Genomic DNA, 21,354 nt, shown 5'->3' on the forward strand with positions numbered 1-21,354 from the left:
TCAATCGATCGGAGAGCAACCAGAATACTATATCAATACAACAAAATACCTGGATGTGTATGCGATAATAAAACATATTGCATAGTCATCCGGGAACATTTCCGTAAGTATGCAATACAGTGATTTAATATTTACCACTTGGAAGCCTGATATCAAAATGCATGATAATGATTATTGTCATTGAATGTTATTTTCATGATAGGTCCTTCCATTAACGTTGGAATTGACATTGAGGTTATATCCATCAACAGCATTTCTGAGGTTAACATGGTAAGTTTTCATGTCTGATTCATAAGGCTGTGCTAAATATCCCGAATACTCGAATATTCGATCACCCACAGATTATCAGAATGGCATTTTACCGAATAGAACATTCCAAAAAATGTGCACCGTCTCGAGACGATAACGAAAAAAGTCCGGTGATGTAATTTTAGTGCTTTCGAAGAAAACATATCAATATTTTCATAATACTAATAAATATTATTTATTTCAGTTTCAATGCTCCTATATTTGAAAATTTGAGTAGTGACATATAACCACAGATTCCTGCGCGGAAAAGCCACACAGAAAAGTTTGAAACGAAATTACTGTAATTGAAATGATATCCTCACCTGTAGAGGACACGCCTCTTCTAGCTCTGGAGGTCGTGCTACATGGGGGTATACGGTAATGTAACCTTAAGTTTAGTTACCAAGAGATATCACTTTTTCTTAGGAAGGGGCAGATATTCTTAAGATCGCAGTTATGAACGGGGCGTGACACCGAAATGAATTCTATTTTTAAGAAGTCCATTTTTGTAGGAAAGTGTTCACAGAATACACAATTCAGTGGTACTTACATGTACTTGGTTAGAGTGCCGTTAGAGACGATGACGTGATATCGTCATGTTCTCAGGTAGCATACCAATAGAAGAGGTGTTGGTATGGCATACCGCGCCTGTGCCAACAAGTGTATGGTATAGGCCTAGTTGTTATTAGATATACCTATGGGCCATATTAAATATAAGATTCACTTAAATTGGATCCATATAGCGACCGTAAATTGGCACTCTATTGTGTCTTTTAATTGAATTTTCAATCGCAACGAAAAAATCTATTTAATTGCTAAATTTAGACCGGTTAGGTGTAAATCTAGACCCTTCCCTTTGTTATGTAGATATGTTCTCACACACCTGTCGCATTTAGACCACCAACGCCTTTATGAATGACTTTTAATTAAAATTCATACATTTCGCCATTACTTCAGGCGATGATGCGGCATTCAACCTTTTGCTTTGTTTAATAGATGCACGTACGATTTAAATATGCATGAGATAGCCCGAAGGTAGCTTGGTTCATGAATATTCAAGATCGCAGAGGGCAGTATTTCGCTGGTGATTAATTAAGAATCAACAGTGCATTCAGGAAGTTCTAAATGTACATGTTTTTAGCATTATACATTATTATAAATCTAGTATTTATGTAATGTTTTTTTCACCTCAGAATTGGAAACATATTCATGCAAGCCTGTTTATGCCTCAGAAGTAATATAGGATTTCGAAAAAGTTGATAAAAAAATGGAATTGAACGTAAAGCTCGGGCCGTATCCTCGTCGTTTGAAATCGTTACTTTATTACATCATCGTTATTGAATGAATCCTCGTCAATCTCTTTATTGATGCAACGGCTATTTTAAAAGCATTGTAGGACAGGGAAATCAATGATTGTTATTCCCAGAAATGTCTTCTTGTGTATTGTAAGCCTGGGCGAGGCCACTTATCGTCTGTTATTGCCGTATACTCCTCGACCATTCGGGAGCTCGCGAAGGTTCATTCGGACACAATCAAATTTACTAAATTCTATCATTTTGAAAGGTACGTGACATATTGATGTGACATATTGGGGAGCTGTCGTAAAATACACGCACAGACAAATTACCATTGCTTTTTTCTTTACCGACTCGGTTGCAACTTGTCGAATTGTATATAGCCCTTTTATAGTTCAAAGTTCGCGAAAGCCAGCGCTCCGGTATATTATATTTATGCGGATCGACCACACAGTGAGGTTTCACAGACGAAGGTTGAGCACAAGGTTGTTGTGGAGAGACTGGGTACAAGGTTATGACATTTACGAGAAATTCGCTTGTAAAATCATAGAGCAAGGAACAGGAACAAATGATCTGCGATTGATTTGTTTTTATTAGTACTGAATATTATTCATATTTAGCGTTATTTATTCATCTTGTTACCGAAAAATTGATTTGAGAACTTCTGCTCACACACAGTATTAGCTTCAATTTGCTCTGTCCGTGCTCTTCATAATTCAACATATTCGATTTTTGTTCCCCTAACAAAGTTTCAATTTGCAATTTGCATGTACTAGTTAATTTAACAGGGAAAGGTCTACTTCTATTTTTGATATTTTCAACTCTCCAAAAACCTGTTTTATGTAAGTTTGCCTTTTGTACCCATAACGCAAAAAAAAGGAGATATGCCTTAAACATAATTATTGTCGGGCCGCAGAAAATTATAAATTTGTTAAATGTAATTCCATAATTGATTTTTTTGAGGGTGTTGTTTTTTTGCTCGATGATACATTCACAGTTAATAACTTGGTACTGCTAGAAAAATAGCAATTTAGAAACATTTTTTTCGGTTGAAAATAAACTCGAAAATGGCACGGGAAGATAACTTTAATCTCTAACGCAGAAATTAGACTTCAACATGTGTTCCTCCTTCTCAACGTGCAGGGATACCCGCGACTTTTTGTCTTGCATCACCAAGACAGCAAACCATGTTTGGCTAATATTCTTAAGCTTGCTCACTGGCGCCATGTCTGCTTCCTTAAAGGGCAAATGTAAATTAGGTAATGATAGCTGCCAAAATGTACACGGATTTTTTATGTTATTTATTATCGTGACTCATTGTAAGCATCCTTCTCCTTTGCTTTGGATTGTAAAATTACTCAAAAAAATGGAAGGAAGCTGCCATGATATATGGACTTGAATTTGTGACAGTCACATTTTTTATTTTGTTACTTGAGACCTAAAGTCAACAGTTCTGAGCTGCAATACTGAATATCTGAATACCAGTGCAACGACTTGTACATTTTAATTTGATAAAGGTCAGCCATCTTGGAAAGGTCAGCCATCTTGGTTCTATGAGGCTGACGTGAGCTTGTCATAGAAGCCAGCGATTTTTCATGGGTACCCTGCTGGTAACGATGTGGCGTCTGTCATGAAGGGTTTTATGAGCTAACATCTTAGCTTCGTGACGTCATTGGTCACATACAGAAGGCATAGACGGTGGAGGCGCAATAAAGTGATGCCCAGTTTTTAGCGCGTCCCGCTAATTATACGATCTCTAACAAAATGCGTCAGGAATCTTTAAATAGACCACAAGGGTTGCTCTTAGGGCTTCGCATTTCGATGAAGTGGACGGATGGAACGATTCAAACCATAGTCCTGATTGCACTCAACAGGAACGACCCATACCAAGAGTTACATTCAATCCTCTCAGGGCGTGCTACACCTCCGTGCGAAACAAAAAGGAAACCCCGTAATCCCAGTCAGACATTTCCACCAAACACTCCTAGAAAAGAAAACACCGCTAGCCCATGTCAAAAAATCCCACTTCATACTTAGTCCTGGTGTCGGGTAGTTGATTAAAAATTCCCCCTCGTTGTTTGTGCTCCGAATTTCTGGCGGGTCTCGCACTGAGCCAGGGCCCACGGAGGCACGCAGTGGATGCTGCAAAACGTCAGGACAGGTGTTTACCTACACTCTACCAAAAAGAGGAAATAATTATTTTGATAGACTATTGGTGCAAGCATCCCGTGGCGGTATGGCGTGTCGCCTGCCCCCAGGACGTATGGGGCACAAGCCGCCTTGTCAGCAACATCCCCAGTTCCATGTTTTAAATGTGCTGCCGCGTCGCCCGCGTGCGGACGAGAACAAATTGCAATGTCAACAAACCTCCTTGTGGCCAATTGGGTCTATAGGAAGCGGCCACGTGTTTTCGAAAATCATGTCAATTATTAGCTTTTCATTTAAAAATTGCATCTCAAGGGGGTCTTACAAGAAAAAACTTCATCATACCCTTAAAACATCGTTAAGAATTATGTTCAATTAAATTGAAGTTCTACACGGCAGGAATGTAGGTTAAGATCGATTTCTTTGGAGCTCATTTCTACTATAAATATTACGCGCAGGTGATATCTGTTTGTGTTGTACATTGACGTACAACACTTTCAAAATTCGGGGTGCAAGTCACTCGGTGGTAATTGTATTTGCGCGCCCATTTTAAATCACGACATGAGCACGTGTCATCTACCAGGGATTCTGTGTTGTCAAATACATTTGTTAAAAGCCTTCTGCTTTAGCATTTTGAATTACAACTTACTTTGCATTTGATAAATAAATGTGCACTATTTTATTACATTTCTTCACTATGTAAGACAAAAGACGTCTGTAAATGAGGGTCTAACATTTCGATCCTACCAGAATCTTTCTTAGTGGCAAAGAAATATAAAGAGCAGTGTATGCTGTGTTGATGTTGTAATCTCGCGAAGAATATCACTCAGAATAAAGAAAAGTTAACAAAAAAGTAAATGATGCAGTTTTGTTTGCAATAAAGTCGAACATTATCCACCGGCCCTGTTTCTGTGGTTTAAAACTGTGTCATGCAGCCAAACTCCTATAAATGCGCCACAGCGTGGTTTATGTTATGCTTGTAAGCACATCGTATTATTAAAAAAAAACCTCGAAATATGGTCAGGGCTTAACCCTTGTGTCTGTGGGTCCAACGCTCGCCATATTACGGAAGCAAAACCAAAATCCCGAATCCAATGCGGTCACTATTAATAAAACCCCAGCACAAGCCTCCTCCATTTCTCATCAACTCGAGTCCGGGGAAGGAAGGAAGGAAGGAAGAGGAAGAAATAATGGAGCCTGACCGAGAAAGAGGCTTATCTCCCCGAAGGACGGGCCGAGTGGATGCCGCCAGTTAATCGCTTGATAAACACAACAAACTCAATGTCACATCTCCAGCCGAAACCTGCCAAAAATAGCCTTAATATCATAGATACATATCTGTGGCCAAAGGCTCGGAGATACAGATGCACAATCTCAGTTGCTGATCGATCGGGAAGAATTGAAAAAGGAACACGCACCTTTTTGTCCTGTAATTTATTTTTCTGGTTCAAGGAAAACACGTGAACGATTAATCGTTTGTATGATTCACCGAAATAAGATACTAGTTTTAAAATGTATGCAGACAAAGCTGATGAAACTCAGTGTGTATAAGGGATCAAGGTTCGGCGTTAAATACATGCTTATAGCAAATAGAAACCTGTATACCAACTCTGACGTCACAGATCTGATTCCTGCAGCCTTTTGCCGATACTTCATAATAATAATGTGGCGCTAAGTATACAGCGCTTTATACCTAAGGTTTCAAAGCGCTTTACAATTATTATTCTTGTTCGTCATGAATGAGACCATTTTTCAACAGCAATTCGAGATCAGCCTTATTTGGTCTCTATCTTCACAGGTACCCATTTATACTCCTGGGTGGAGAGAGGCAATGGTAGTTAAGTGTCTTGCCCAAGAACACAAGCACCATGTTCCCCGTCAGGATTCGAACCCACGCGCCACGGCACATAAGTCGACATGAGTCGTTCGTAACATTGCAGTTTCGTCCGCGGCAGTTGCTAACAAGATTTAGTTGAATAAAATACCCCATACCGATTGAACTGAACTTAATTAGTTCCGTGTATAGAGTTGCATCCAAATCATCAACAGAAAAGTCGATTTAAAAAAAAATAGAGCAATGACCTCTCCTTTGCCTTCTTGTTAAAATGAGCAAGAGGCAAGCGAATGCAAATGCAAGAGGTTGTAATGCGTTCAACACCTTCGCACCTACCTAAGGCTACCTTTTGAGACGCTCACGTCTTCAAGTCCAGCCCTGTCATCATGGGCAGACGGTCAGTACTAATTCTCAGGCCGCTGGTCTCACTCTGACAGTTACACAAGGTTAATTGAGTTACGCCCCTTAGATTGGAACCCATTTGGAGCACTTTAACATCCTCTCCTTGCAATTAGGCTTGATAGCCGTTCGCTTCGCGTGTTGCTCCGCGCTGACAAAAAAAAGTAGGACCGAAGTTGCAACGCAACACTAGAGCCTGCGCACGGATATATGTAAATTAGTTCATTATGCAAATTACTGCAACACGGGGCGATGTTAAGGGGTACATACACAGCTGAAAACCTGTTTTATAGTTTGCCGTAAAAGTGACAAACGTTATGAATAAAACCTGGAGGTCTAAACCTGCCAAAACTCACCCAAACCTGAAGTTTACATCTAAAGCTTTGAAGCGAATCTGCGTTTTAGCAAATTATTTCTATAATGAAACACGATTTCATGAACACTGGGCAAAGTCTGTCAACAGTTTTTTTTTGGCGGGAGGGGGGGGGAACTAACACGTTTTAGCAAAGTACAAGTCCATAATAAAACAAGATGAGTGCAGTGTGTGATAGAATATATATATTCAAGATCCATCCAACGAACTGAATGGATTGTTCGCGCCAATTTTTCGAGGATCATAATCATACCGTCATGTGCATAAATAGTCAGGGTGTTATCTCAGCCAGCCGGCCGTAGGGCTCTGGGCCAAAACTGTTGGTGTCAGCATTATTATGGCCGATCAGGTTTCCAGGTTCGCGATTTGGCGTCGCTGCAATCACCGGCTAATTCAATGTATTGTGTATGACACTCATATAGAACTCGCAATACTTAGGTATAGAACTCGCTGGTTGCGTTCATTTCTATTTTCATCCCAACAAATAGATTTCACTTTTTCAAAAGGTGAAATCCGTCGGTCACACTTTCGCAAAAAAAAAAATATGGGCTTGACATCCTCATTTTTTTTTTTTTTACCCTGTTTTCTCACAAACTACACTGTCATGTCTTTCGGTTTTTCTGCTTTGTTTTGCTAAATGCTTGTGGAAGTATTGAGCCCTTAAAATGACAACTCACAGTAAAAGGTGTCAATTTATATTACAATGAGCCTTTACCAGGGGATAATTATTTCGAAGCCCGACTTCAAACTCTAACCCCTTTGCTTTGTCTACGGAAGAGACAGCCACAAAGTCTCACCGCCTCTCGCTATTTCTCGCGTGATTCGGTTCCCAGCATTCAAGGACGGCGACCCCTAGACAGTCACCTGCACTGCTTCGTGTCGGCTAGCGACAGAAATATACAAATAGCTCCCGATAAAGGTCACGGAACACATTCAGAATGTGTGCACATCTTTCATGGGAACATGACAACATTATACCTTGAACCTTCATGAAATTGGGCGCAGCGGGCGGTAACATTCCTCAACAAAAGAGCAAAGACAGAAAGCATGGTCTCAATAATCTATATTTTTGTATGTCATTTGAAGGACAGTTTTCCAGTTACCCAGAGCAAACCGAACACATGGCTTTGCTTACTCCTGTGAAGATTAAAATTAATCACATTTAAGACGGTCTGATCTTTCAATCTTTGAAGAATTTTTTATCCAAGAGGAACGAAGCGTCAGGTCCTGTTATAACCATTATAAAAACCAATTTAGCAGTTTGTTCCCTTTTGAATCGCCGACTTCATTTGCACGAATGATTTGAAAAGCAAATCAAGTTGATGTTATGCACTGTCTCTCATATGAAATCAACACCCATGCGAGACCACGACACCACGGATTACGATCCTAGAGCTCATCCATCTATGCATGGCCGAGACTTTGATCCGTCGCTGGTTCCGCTCGAAATCAATCTTCCTGTGGAACCAAAATGCAGCATTTTTGTTCTTTGACGGTGCAATTTAAATTTCATGTTTGTTCCTATCACTTGACAATCTTTCAGGATTTACTGTAAAGTTGGACAAGAGATACTTCTACACCCTTGACAAATCTTGCTTGAAACGTTGTTCAAAATCTGAGCTGCCATAGTCATAGGCAAATCGTTGCCAAAAATTGCTCAAACTTATACTCGATTAACCAAAAGTACAGTTGAGGTAAGTTCGTACCAATTGTCGGGTATAGAGAAACATTGCGTACCATTTTCACCAACTTATTTGACAGTTGAATCGAGGTGACAGCTGGAATATATCAGTGTCTGATTTACGCCGTTGAATCTCGTCTAGGGCAGGTACAGTCGCCTGTCATGAGAAGTAAGGCATAAATAATTATTCATAAATGTATCAACGAGTGCATCATCTAACTGCTGATTTTTACCAGACTTCTCGCTTCATGTACTCGGGTTTTTTTCATGCGGAATATTTTCTTCCTATCCATTTCAAGACTTGACATTTCGTAAACACTCGCCTAGGCATAAGCCTCGGTCTCAGGCGTGGGTAAACCATAGCCTCTGGTTAAACTCGGCCAAAAAAATGCGCTCTGCATTTTAAGGACCTCAGGAATTATGCTCAGGTGGGAATTCAGTGAAATGAACCGGAGTGTAAAATCGTCTCATATATCACCGGCAAATCCATGTTGAGGGCAATCTAGGTCTGATTAACATTTATCCTGGTCCCGTTTCTGACGTCATCCTGACGTCATCCAGGTAAGCCCATGTTATCTCATGCACACGATCAGCCTTGGCATGGATTTTCGTCTGGTACCGCCCGGACCGCGCTCTCTCTCTGCCCATTGCCACGAGACCGCGCCGGTCGGCTTCACAGGCTCTCCCCGGTGCCAAGTCATCCGTGCCAACGGAACCACGCACCAGTTGCGTGGTAATGTTATTCCCCTGACGACGAACACGTTTGCAAAGGGGGTTGAATTTTTGAAGTGCCGGCCCTCTCCTTTTTATTTTAGCCAAGATGAACTGTAATTGATTTCGAGTTTGTCTGATTTTTTTCTTGCTATAAACGACCGCTCGGCATGCTAGGCCCATTGGTGATGAATACGCATGGACTCCAGAGTACCTTGCGATGGCGAGGCATGACTGTAGGTGATTTTTTAAGAGTCTGAACACAATATCGACATTTCTCAAGACATCTGCCGCCCCTGGTGCTCGGATACATACAAATTGGATGAGGATTAGACTGGTGATCTGTCCGATAATGTGCACCATGTACCCAAAAGGCTGTTGTGTTCATTGCACAGTGTACCATAAGGACGGTAAAATGGTTCCAATATACGTATGCGTGTACCGCTACCAAACTACTGCCGGCTACCAGGCACTTGAAAAAAATCACGTGCCTAGAGAAGTCTGGTTCCTTATAAGATGCGAACCCTAAGACGTACCATGCCCCAGTGGTACAAGACCAACATGGCTGTCTTCAATAATCCTCAGAAATCGATCTTCGAGGATAAACTAAGATATATCAGTTGCAGTTATGGGATAACAAAGATGAATCTGTTGTCAATAACTTGTTCTTACAGCTTTGGGTTTGGTATGACTTTTTGATGCAGCGCCTCGTTGCAAGCGATGTTTATACACTTGGTGGAAGAACTGACCACATGTACATGCCAAATCAAAAAACTTTCCAATACATTTGGCACCTAAATGTATCGGTTATAAGATGCAGTAAAGCAGACACATTCTGTAGATTATAAAGTCTGCTATTTTTGGCTATGAATGAACCTTTAATGTTGGAAAAGCCCGCCGTAATTATCAGACTAAAAAAGGCGAAGGGTGTGTGTGTAATGCCAGAAAGTATCTCCAGTATATAAAGAGAGATACACTGATTGGCCGCGACGTTAACATTCACTGGTAATGACGTTGCATCGTGTACAATCATTCCGTGCTGACCCCGGGGCTCGGCACGCAGGACGTGACTCGCAAATTATATCAGAGAGGGTAAAGAAAGATTTCTCATCAGTGATAAAATAGCATATCACGGCGGCGGGAAAAAAGAGAAAATGTGCTGCTGGAGCACGTGAGTGCCGATGAAGAGGGTGCGGGAAGGGTTACAAAAGTTCTGAGACTTATAGCAGGATCACGAGTCTAGCAGTGTTTAGTACGGAGGGCTTAGGGTATTAAAGCCATTGACGCCTCAATGAAATGCGGCATCATTTTCTAGACAACTTACAAGAGTGATTACAACCATCTGAAACTTAAAGTTTGTGTATACGTGCTTTTTGGGTGTGACACTTTGAAAAATTGATTTTCAAATTAAATTGATAATTTTCTAGCATTACATTAGTTATGAGCTTTCCAATGAGACATGGCAGGAAGAATTATTAATTCTATTTTAATTAATTTCAACTTTTGAATTAAGAGCGGGACGCTCCTCATTCGTTCTGAATAGTGTGCGCAATTCCTAGGAGCGCGCCATTTAAAATCAATTTTTAAAGCTGTATAAAGGCCTGCAAAAGCTAACAAGCAAATATTTTTGTTTCAGAATATAATATTCCTTCAAATTTTGTTTGAAAAAGAAAATCGAAATTTTAAAGAAGCACGTATATACCAACTATAATGAAATATACTGAAGATATTGCACCGTTCTTGAAATTTGCATACATGCAGACGTTACTTTGTATTAATCTTTATGTATACCTCAGAGCATTTAAATACAATTTAGAGCATGTAGCAATTACTATACAGCTCGGGCTTTCATAATTCTCTTCTAAACAGGTGTCGATATTTTTGTGTTTGATTTTAAGAATGTTTTAATTAAGAGACACATTTTGAAAAAAACATTCATTTAGCTGTGACAAAAAATAATTAAAATGGAAACTTAATGGTAACTGCTTATATTTGTGGTCCCTACAACTAACGTTTTATGACCAAACTATCCTCGGTGATTGCCACATCGCGTCACAACGGGGCTGGTTAACTTGGACTTTGCGGGGAAATGGTTTAACGGAATCACCTCAATTAAATCTGAATTTCGATATTGTCGGAGATCACCGTTCCACAGTTGCCATTTTGATGTTACATTGATTAGTTGATATTATTCCATTAGAGAACTGTATACAACAATCTAAAAAATATCGGACATAATTGCATCCAATGCGGGACAGGCGGATGCATGTTACAGTCTTTCTGAATTAAACAAAGCAACCGAACATGAATGTGAATCAATCTTATCCACCCCACGTACGAGTACAGTTCATTCCTTAAATATAACCAAAACAAACCAAATGACAAATGCAATAAAGTAATCTCAGGGATCTCTGATACGGGTAACATTGTGATTGCACAATCACCAAATCGATCCCAGCGGTTGTGGCGGTTTTATTAAAACATGGCGTAATTTCATGCCGCCCCGTCAAAATGAGCGAACGCACGCTAGACTGATCGCAACGAACAACGCACGGAGTGATTCGATAAATGCGCAGAAATTGGAAAGAGATATCCCGTACGTCCCACTCGGCCTTGTGCCGGACGAATCAAAGCCAAACACCTTGGATGTATTTTAGTCCCCCCGTGTCGAAACTATGGTCGGCCCTTCTTCGCCTTGTCACTGCGTGAGATATATGTAGAGAGAGGTGGAAGAAGGAGAGTGTCGGCCTTGCAATTGTCACATTATTTCATCTCCGCTAAATCTATCATGTCAGAATCATTCGCGCGCGAGGACAAAACATCGCTGCCGGCGCGGGGCAAGCGTCCGTTTTCTTCACGGGTCCATTCACCTCAAAGATTTTTTTTCTTGCTTTATTTGTTATTTTAAGATATTTTACAGTTCCGATACATGTAATAGTTGGCATGTTGATATGATTTGTTCCACTGCTAATCCATGTGGAGACATGTTAAGACATGTTTAAGACTCTAAGCCAAAACATGGGATTTGCTAGAAAATAAATACATATTCTTGACTATCTAACCCTAAACGAATTCTTCGACTTGGCTGAACTTCCAAATGCATTCCTTTTCAATGTCTGCCCACGCTAGTTCCATAGACGGCGGCAGATGTAATTAACATCGATTTTCAAAAAAAAATAAAAATTCCCGTCTCGGAACCAATCGGCGTATTCTGAATGCAACCCTGACAGATTCCATATTATTACTTTTGACATTTCAAAATTAGTCTCATTCAAACGAAAACAATTCAGTGGTGAAATTTCCCCCCAAATTTTAACTAAATTATGGATTTGAAAACAAACGTTTGTATATGGTTTAGCCTATGAAGGCATTTTTCTACGTTCAGCATGCCTATTGTGTTTTGAGCGATTGAAAACCATATCAATTTTCAACACTGATTCATATGTATTGCATAAGTATTGCATTCCCATCAAAAATGCTAATAACTTATCTCTTCAAACTGATTTGTTCGTGTACTTTTCTAATAGGACTAAATCTGAAGAGTACAGAAAACCCAAGCCAGTTTTAAACCACAATACACGTACCAATTGTACCAAGCGATTCATGTACCAAGCTTTTTTGGTTGAGTTCATTTTGAGAAAAGCAATTAGATGTAGCAGGCAAGGAGGGGTTGGGTGGCCCATTTCGCGAGCTTGCAATTCCAAGTACCTTGTGAATTTTAAATTGAGAGGCGCACCTGTCTGGCTTTGCCTCGTTAGGGGCTCATTTGAGGGTGCCTTGCAAGGGAAGGACACGGAAGGGTAACGGAATGTACATCTCTCCAATTTATAACCGAACTCTCCAACTTTTATCAATAATACATTCAAAATGAAGTCTCGTAAAAACAGGCAATTTCTCGCACTGATTGAGACCGAAGTGTTAACTTTCTGTTAAATGTATTTTCCCGCATCTATCGTTTTTCGTACCAACGAGTTATGAGTGCGTTTGCCATTATCGAGTCCACTTCATGGCCACCATTTGCCGGCAAAATACCGCGATTTGTCGTAAAGTTGGTGGATACCTTTGCAAATTATTGTCATCTGTAGTTAAATTTGAAATCGTAGATACCCTGAAAACGCACTGAGTTTGTGACTCAAGATTGTGGTGATTTTGGGAGAATTGGGAAATGGAATCATTCAATGTAACGTGTTTACAGAGAGTGGCATAACAAGGAACTGTGTAATTCATAAATGGAGATCTTGAGCGAGCTCCCTCAAGGCGTATCTCACAAAAAAATGCTTAGACTTTCCTCACGACTTCTTGAACATTTCCCCTGGCGAGCAAAGTCAGAGATAAATGAAGTGGACGATCCACAAAAGGTCTATTGGAAAATGCCACAAAAGACAGGTGGTTTTTGATGTGTTTTTTTTTGTTATGTTGGTGATGTGTTTTGCCCGCAAATGTCGGCGGGTTATTGCCCGAGTGTGACACGCGGTTCCCTTTGTGTCCGAGCGGTCATTGTCACAGGTTTTGTTCATACTCGATACTTTACGGGGACAGGGTGGAGCACGTGTGGATTTTGTGCTTGTACAGGGCGAGTCAACCAGAAAGTGACATGGATTAATGGTTTTTTTCTTAAAAAGCAATCAAATTTGATACACAATGACGTATGTCTTCAAAGAGCATGTTCTTCAACACATCTGGAAAAACAAAACAAAAAAGAATTGCTGAAACTGATCCACGCTGTCAGAAGTTATATGGATGTTTTACTAAAATAAACTTTTTTTTTTTTTTTATAGCTGTCCATGGAATGCAATTGGAAGCTATTGAGCTGAGTGAGAATTACAGATTACACACAGGCATTCAAATACAGATGAGATTTTAATCATTTGAGTCAAGCATGAAACATTATTTTATACTGTCAGATTTTGTGTCTTGAAAATGAGGAACAAACCCACTTTTTTTCTGAAATATTCATGGCGACTTTTGTCTGTTTTTCTTTGCAATTTTCGTTCATTCACGGAGGAGGGTAAAACGTTGATAAAAAAAAGGAATTTAATGAGTATTCATCAGTTCGTAGAAAGGTAAATGGCCAGTGGTGGACAGCTGAATGTTGTGTTTTTTTTATATTTTTATTAAAGTAGTCATAAGGTGGGAAAAGAGTTTGCAAATTAAGTGAAATATTTACAGCTACTAGTCAATAACATGTCCGTTATCACCATGTTATTTTCATGAAATAGAGCGAATCATATATTTTTTTAAAGTTTTTTTTCTAATTCGGTCTCTTTCTTTGTGACTCACCCTGTATACACAAAATCAAACATTACAGGATATTCAGATTGGGAAAGAAGGTTGACAAAATGGAAATTTTGTTAGATCGAGGTCATATTTCAAATGCCATTACTTTCTAAAATGATGTCAAATTAGAAAAAAAATTACGTGTTTGACTGTTAAACTGTAGGAAACTGAGTTTGTTCGTTTCCCATGAAAACCTAGTCCTATTGCCTTTTTTTGGCTGATGAACTCGATAGTAAATGAGTTGGAGTTCTTGACCCGCATGTATTGAGGTTGCTAGGCAATATTTCAAAATGGGATAGTTACCCTCGTTTCAAATTTAATTTTTGTTTCAATTTAGGGCGAAAGTCCTACAAATTCCAAGGACGTTCTTGTGAAAATTGGCTATTTATATGGATTATTCTCTTCGGTTAAAATAAAAATGCGGAAGCACATTGGGTGCAAATTCTTCGGGGCTTTATATATGAGCTAAGCGTACATTCAGGCATGCATGGCGTGAATATTTCATGTTGCTGGCGAATAGAATGGGGCAGTTGGTCTTTCGGGGTTTTATTTCAAGCGCTCCCTGGGAGTTTTGGCACTTGTAGTCAATGTGTGACCATTTGCCAGAGGCGAGTTGAATAATTATTATATTTCAGAAATTTCAGTTTAATAAAATATATGGATTGAACAGGCGACATGCATGCGAAGTAGTTTCCACAGACATGTGAAGCAAGCCCTCAAGGAAAAATTAACACCCGTGTCATTGTGTAGCTCATTCCACGATAGCACTCGCTACTTGCGGATGAGCTGAAAGCGTGAAAGGAGAAAGAAAAAAAAGTGACAGTGGAAAAAAACCTGACAACAAAATGATTGAATTAAGAAAGGAATGGACAAAATTGACAACCCAGTGATGACTAGAAAAACATACCGGGGTTTTACAATAGCGGAAAGGTCAAGGAGAAATGAGCAGAATATGGACGTTGTTGCTCATCTTTGAGAAGATGAAATTTACTGAAGGAGGAGATTGGGTATTGTATACTCAGAAGGACTATCGATTTCTATGAAATGAATTGATCATACTGCATGTATTCTCCACGTGCTAATCTATGCACTGAGGGGGAAAGCAGTAGAAACACGATAGGTCAACGTGGCGCTGACTCGTTTAAAAATACTTTTACCATTCACATCAGTAAAAGACACCGTGTTGTTGACAAATATGATTATGCATGCACGACAAAGCACACTACTCCAAAACTGGGTTTTTTTGGGTGTGATTTGATTGTGACTAAATTGGACAGGCCTGACGTGCAGTGCGTGCGTGTAGCTGCACCAAATGCCTCGTTCCTAAAATTGATGTTTAAAAGATCGGGAGCGCGCGAGGAAGAAGCACTTGGAAAAAAGGTCAAGTATATTTGTCGAGCTACTCGCGCGATAGAAGGAAGACAGACCTTGCAGCGTTTAGCACATCTTGATTCATAATGTCACATTATGCCATATTTTGAGCTTTAGGCAACGACTGTTAGGAATATAGAATGACCAGTATGTAACGCACGATGTCCGTTTGGAATTTGAAATTATTTGATCGGTCACAGTTAACTGGGCCTTCAAATTCACCTGATCGGGCAGAGGGTTTGAGCAGTTCGAATACATCATCTTCACGAAAAGTGCAAGCATAAGTCAAAGGCTTTAAAAGCGTTCTTTGTGTCATGTGAAATCATGTATTTGGTTATCAGGCAGCAAGTCAATATATTTTGATTTAAAACGTGGTAGCCATCAATCTTAGGCGCATGTCATACTTGGCCGATAGACCAAAGGTTCTTGGTTTACAAGTCTGAACATAAACTGTCTTTTTGATGAGTTCTTCGCTCCATCTCTTGGGAACCAAATGAGGTTGAAAATATTTTTCAGGATTTCAAAATTTGGCATCTTTTTGAAGGAGAGGGAACTTGGACTTTGGGGTATCCCTGCTTTTTTAGTTGATAGAGTAAGATAATAATAATAATAATATAACAATTTCTACCGCGCATTTTCCCGGCAAAATTGATCAAATGCGCCTTACAATAAGAACAATAAGACTTCAAGTTATTGAAAATTCCATTAAAATACACGACAACCTACACAAATTAAGTCAAATCATAAAGATGAACCGGAATACTACAGATAAATACAAGTTACTCATTTAAAACCCCATAAACTGTTACCTTCAAAAAGGGGATCCCCATTCAATAAAATATACAGGAAAAACAAATATGATGCTATATGCCTATACTGACCACTTATTTAAAGCAGTGCGAATACATCACACTGAGTCGCTAGAAATCTGCCCCTCAGCTTCGGTGTTCCTGCAAAGAATGCTTCCCGAGGAAGGAAGGGGATTAAAGATCTTACAAACCTTGATTCTTAGCCCTTAATTGCATTTTCTTGGTGAGCATGGATATATCCTTTTTTTTAAAGTTAATACTTGAGGACGTAGCAACCAGAGTAATTGTGACATTCAAAAGTTATAGCCTATTAACCGGGGCGGGGTTTACATCGGTTGGGGGGGGGGGCTTGGTATGTTAATTAAATCAATGCAAATATCTGTTCCTTCAAGTTACTTGTGCCCAACACATCGGTATTGGTTTGTTATCTAAACAAAAAGTATCTAGATGAAAATATCTAGATGAAACATCTAGAGGAAATTTAGACCCAAAACTTGAATAGAATGAGAACAATCCACCAGGGGATTAAAAGACTTAATGTCAGAGTTTCATCTGAGTAGCATCAAAGCAAGTTGATACTGTCTACGCTTATTTTAACTTCTTGTAGTAAATCTTTTTTTCTCCTGGGATGCTCTTTTCGAGAGGACACCTTTAGATGAGACGGATCGATCCGTCGAGTCGCAAAAAGTCTGCCCCTCAGCGCGGCGCGGCGCGGCACAGCTTCGGTGTTCCTGCAAATAATGCTCCCCGAAGAAGAAAAGGGATTAATTAATAGAGGCCCTTACAAGTCACACTCATGTTGCCGCCAACATGAATGTTGTAAGGACACTCTCACGACCAGCCCTCGGCTACGCCAGCGGAAACGCACGGCTACGCTATGTGCTTGAACTTCCAAAGATCGCGAGAGATGCACAGGACACGTCGTATGAGGGCGCGCTAGCATTTCGAAACCGATCCAGTGGCTGACACATTTTACTTCGGCAGTGTCAAATTAAATGGGCATTATTTTAATTTGAGACGACCAGGTTATGCTTGTTTTTTATTTCTCATTAAAATGGAATGTCAGGCACGGGTTTTGGTATTATGTGTATTGTTGGAACAGAGGGATGAAAACATTCAGAAATATATAAAGAAGTGTCTTGCACGAAGTTAAAAGGGAGGCTTTGGTCCGTAATTACGTCATGAATGTTGTGATTTGTATAGTCTAGGTCATACGTCTCGTTTGGTAGGGCTTGTGGTATCGTTTGGAAGGGTGAACAGTTTGAAAACATTTAACTGACTAGATGCGATTTGCTTATTTAAAACCAGGTCAAGGTGCAAATAAACGTTGATACATGCATCAGCCGCTGTTGGATTCGGATTCAGGATGTGAACGTACATCTCTCTGGTGCGTTTTCAATAAGCTTTACATTAAAACGGTTGCATGAGCGTCTATCAATTCAAACACAAAACTTAAATACTTTCTATGGCGCATTTTCATTGAAATGTTAAAAACGGCTGCATGAGCGTCTATCTATTGAAAAACAAAACGCATATATAGTTTCGTCATTACACATTATTATGCCAGCTATTGTGCACAGACATAATATCCGATTTACCTGCTGAGAGTAGTCTCAGTTCAAGCGAGGTGTTGCTGGGAAGGAGCTATCTAAATAAAACCCATTCCCCCTGCGCCTGACGCGTCGTAGGCACTCCAATGCGGCTAACCAGACACCTTACTGGCGAGATGAGTGTTTTCTTTCGATTATTGATATCTCCAAGAATACAACCAAGAGAAGGAAAGAACAGCAGCTCTGGTACGATTGGGAACGCGAGATGAAGTACTCGGGGAAGTCCTGAAAAGGATACGGGAGCGGAGACACGCTCAACAGGAGAAAAGAAGAGACATTTTCCGGAGGTGTGGGTTTTCACTTTCCCTCGATAGCGCAAGATTTATACCCATATATGACGATGATTTATTCGTTTTTATTTTAGTCACTCACCAAGGGTTTAATTTTGGACTGGATTTTGGGTACGTCCACAGGATGAGGAAATGTGGTTCCATTCAGGGTATTAATATCAACATACAGGGCGATACCATTTGACACCTTATGGTTCGAAACTGACACCTCAACGCTAAGCTGCTTGCAGGTTGTTGTAGTTGGTTTGCTGCCTCCGATGTCTCATCCGACGGAACAGAAACAAGGAGCCGTGAAAGTGAAGATGGTGTATGTGTCATTGGATGTGACAGGGATACTTCGTTGAGATGACACAAGAGAGACGTGGATCGAATATAAATTGAAGGACGAAGTCGGATGGGGATCTGTCTTATATGACTCCTGTTTTATGTTTTGCGTATATAAGGATAGCGTGTTCAAACGTGCGCTGCACGGAAGAAAAACATGCTAGAGGCACCAAGTCCGTATTGTCCTTCATAAATTTCACATTTTGCCGAGAGACATTTAACACCAAGTTAACACTATCGTGTACTTTCAAAACAAACACTGCCGCATAGTTTTATATTTTACCATAAGGAAACCAACTCATCGGTAAAATTCCAACTGAACCAGGCGATAATTCGTGAAGTTTTACTTTTTTTTCATTATACCAAGAACAGTTTTAGACACCAATCACTTTCTTGATGTCAGAAGAAGAGGCGACCATGAGTTCCTTTTCGCGTTTTCCCAAGGACCGGGCACCAAGTTTCAGACACCATATAATTTTTCATACGAAAGTCCATTGATTTCCTTTTTTACTTGACTTTTCTCATTAATCTGCCTCCAGAACTACGCCTTAATATAAAACGAACAGGTATTTTTTATGAAATAAGAAACGGGGGATAGGGCTTTGAACAGCGCTATAACAACGCCTGATTGCTCATTGCAAACCGGGGGAAGAAGTTCCTCCCCGGTCCTGCTGTGGGCTCTTACGCACAACTCGGATCAAGACATCGGTAGCAGAATCATTAAGTGGATGAGACTCCCACCCAAGATATGTGTTGTTTTCCTCTCGGCAATGGAGCAAAAATTCCCGGCGATGGAAGCAAGAGATAAACCATCCACATCCTCCAGGGGTCAATTACTTTTATTGGAATCAGCTAGGTCAGTGTTCCGATTCCAAAGCTGGTTATTCCTCGGGGATATATATTCTCGGAAGCGTACTCGAACAATATTTGGTTGAGAAGGACGTTTAAACATCAATTTAAATTAAAGTCGGAAATTCAGTTATACTTTGTACTACTTTGTAATCACAGTAATACCTGTAATGCGTAAATTAACTGCGGTATTTGGAGCTAAATGCATTGCATTCACCAGGGTTTTCCATGCAATACTCGTGACTAAATAGTTATATCAACGACGTATATCTACGCTTTGAACTTTAAATTGTAGATGATCCAAGCAGAAAGTTTAGAGATTGAAATTGGCGTTCACTACTTGATTTAGAATTGTATTATGACGGGTGGCTCTCTGAGGGTTTTAAGAGTAATTGTACTCGTGTAGTTGTGATTATGGACGCACGTGGTTCAATCAGTTTGGACCCTGCATTCATTTAAGTCCTCACAAGGGTTTGGTTTTAAGTATAGTCAGTGGACTCCATAAATATGAAATGCAACTTTCAGCAAACAATTTTCAGAATAACAGGGAGAGCATGAGAGATATAAAGTGCCAATGTCATAGCCTAAGAAGATTGTTTAACAATCGACCGAGTAATTCCATTTCCTCAGAAGAATGCTATGTCCTCACGTGGATAGTTCAAAGAACAGTGTCATGTCTTCTGATATATAGATGAGAGGACAATACCATGCCCTCGAAAGGGAAACCAAGTCATAATGCTTTGTCCACAGACTTAAGATGGACACAATATCGCGCCCTTAAAGGAACGATGATGGAGCCTAATGTCCTCATTTGAATAGTTGAACGAACAGTGTCGTGTCTCCAGTTGCCAGCTGGGAGATATTATGTCTTGAGAATTACAGTTTAGAGAAGTAGTATAAACATTTATTTCAATGTTGCCATTTCCACAGTAATGTTACAATGTCGTGTAAACTTATTATACAGAGCAAAATGCAATGAATTATGTAATTGTGTATAATAATGTACATGGATCAATACTAGAACAAATTTACGACAACCTTTAGGTATAAGGTGAAGCATCATCCTTTTGTACCCTAACCTATCAACAGACAACAGGAGTACATTTTGGAGAACAAAGTCACATCATGCGAGAGAAAGACTAAAATGCTACCTCGAAGAAATAGAATAGAAGAGAAATTGGGTTTTGAGTTCATGTTGAACAGGTGTAACCAGCCGATTATGACGTCTGTCATGTTACAATGATACTTGTACCGACTCATCCGAAACCAGATCTGTAGTGATGAATTCATATTCTCCAGTCATTACAAACCTAACACACTGCTAAGCCAATACATTCAACAATATTTTCTCGAGCCTTGCGGTCATCCGTCATCTTTCACACATTCGATACAGTCACCCAAAAAAAACTCCCCAAAAAAGAAAATCTCCTCGGAAATTTGATTTATCTCGGTGATGCCAAGTATTCTCCCGACTCGGCGATCGCGGAGGGGATCGTTGTTGATTTGCATGTCAGTCACGTCCGATATCGTTTCTAGATCGTGATTCTTTCCCGCCCGTAATTGAATTCTGGGGCAAGGCGTGAGGGGACGATCTTCTCTCCCTCTCCCCCTCTTTGTAATACACTTCTTGGCACGGCAAGAGGTAGGCCGAGTTACTGGGCCCCTCAAATCGAATTTTCATGGATTTTGCTACACGTGAACGTCCCCATTAGTGGGCGATTTGAGGCAATGGGTCGGGGATTATATTCTCGTCGTCTTCTCTTTTTTTCCCCCGCGCGCGAATGGTTACCAACAATGACGCGACCAGAAAGGCGGGAAGAAAAAGTGATAACCGAGCGCACGGTGGGATCCTAGCGCAATTAAATTGAATCTGTGCTTCAATTGCTAGATAAACACGTACACATAGTGGTTTTTTTTTTGGTTGGCATTAGGTGGGACTTCATTAATTTGGGAATGTATTCATTAGATCCTCGCTGCTTTCTATGCGACAAATTGCGAAATTAATCACATTGACAGGTGGAGGGTTCAATGTTGCAAGATAATGTATGCCATGTGTGCAAGTGATGCTGAAATGTCTGGAAAAAAGGGGAGATTCTTG

Source organism: Patiria miniata, unplaced genomic scaffold, assembly GCF_015706575.1.
Source record: "Patiria miniata isolate m_02_andy unplaced genomic scaffold, ASM1570657v1 HiC_scaffold_20, whole genome shotgun sequence".
NCBI classification, from domain to species: Eukaryota; Metazoa; Echinodermata; class Asteroidea; order Valvatida; family Asterinidae; genus Patiria; species Patiria miniata.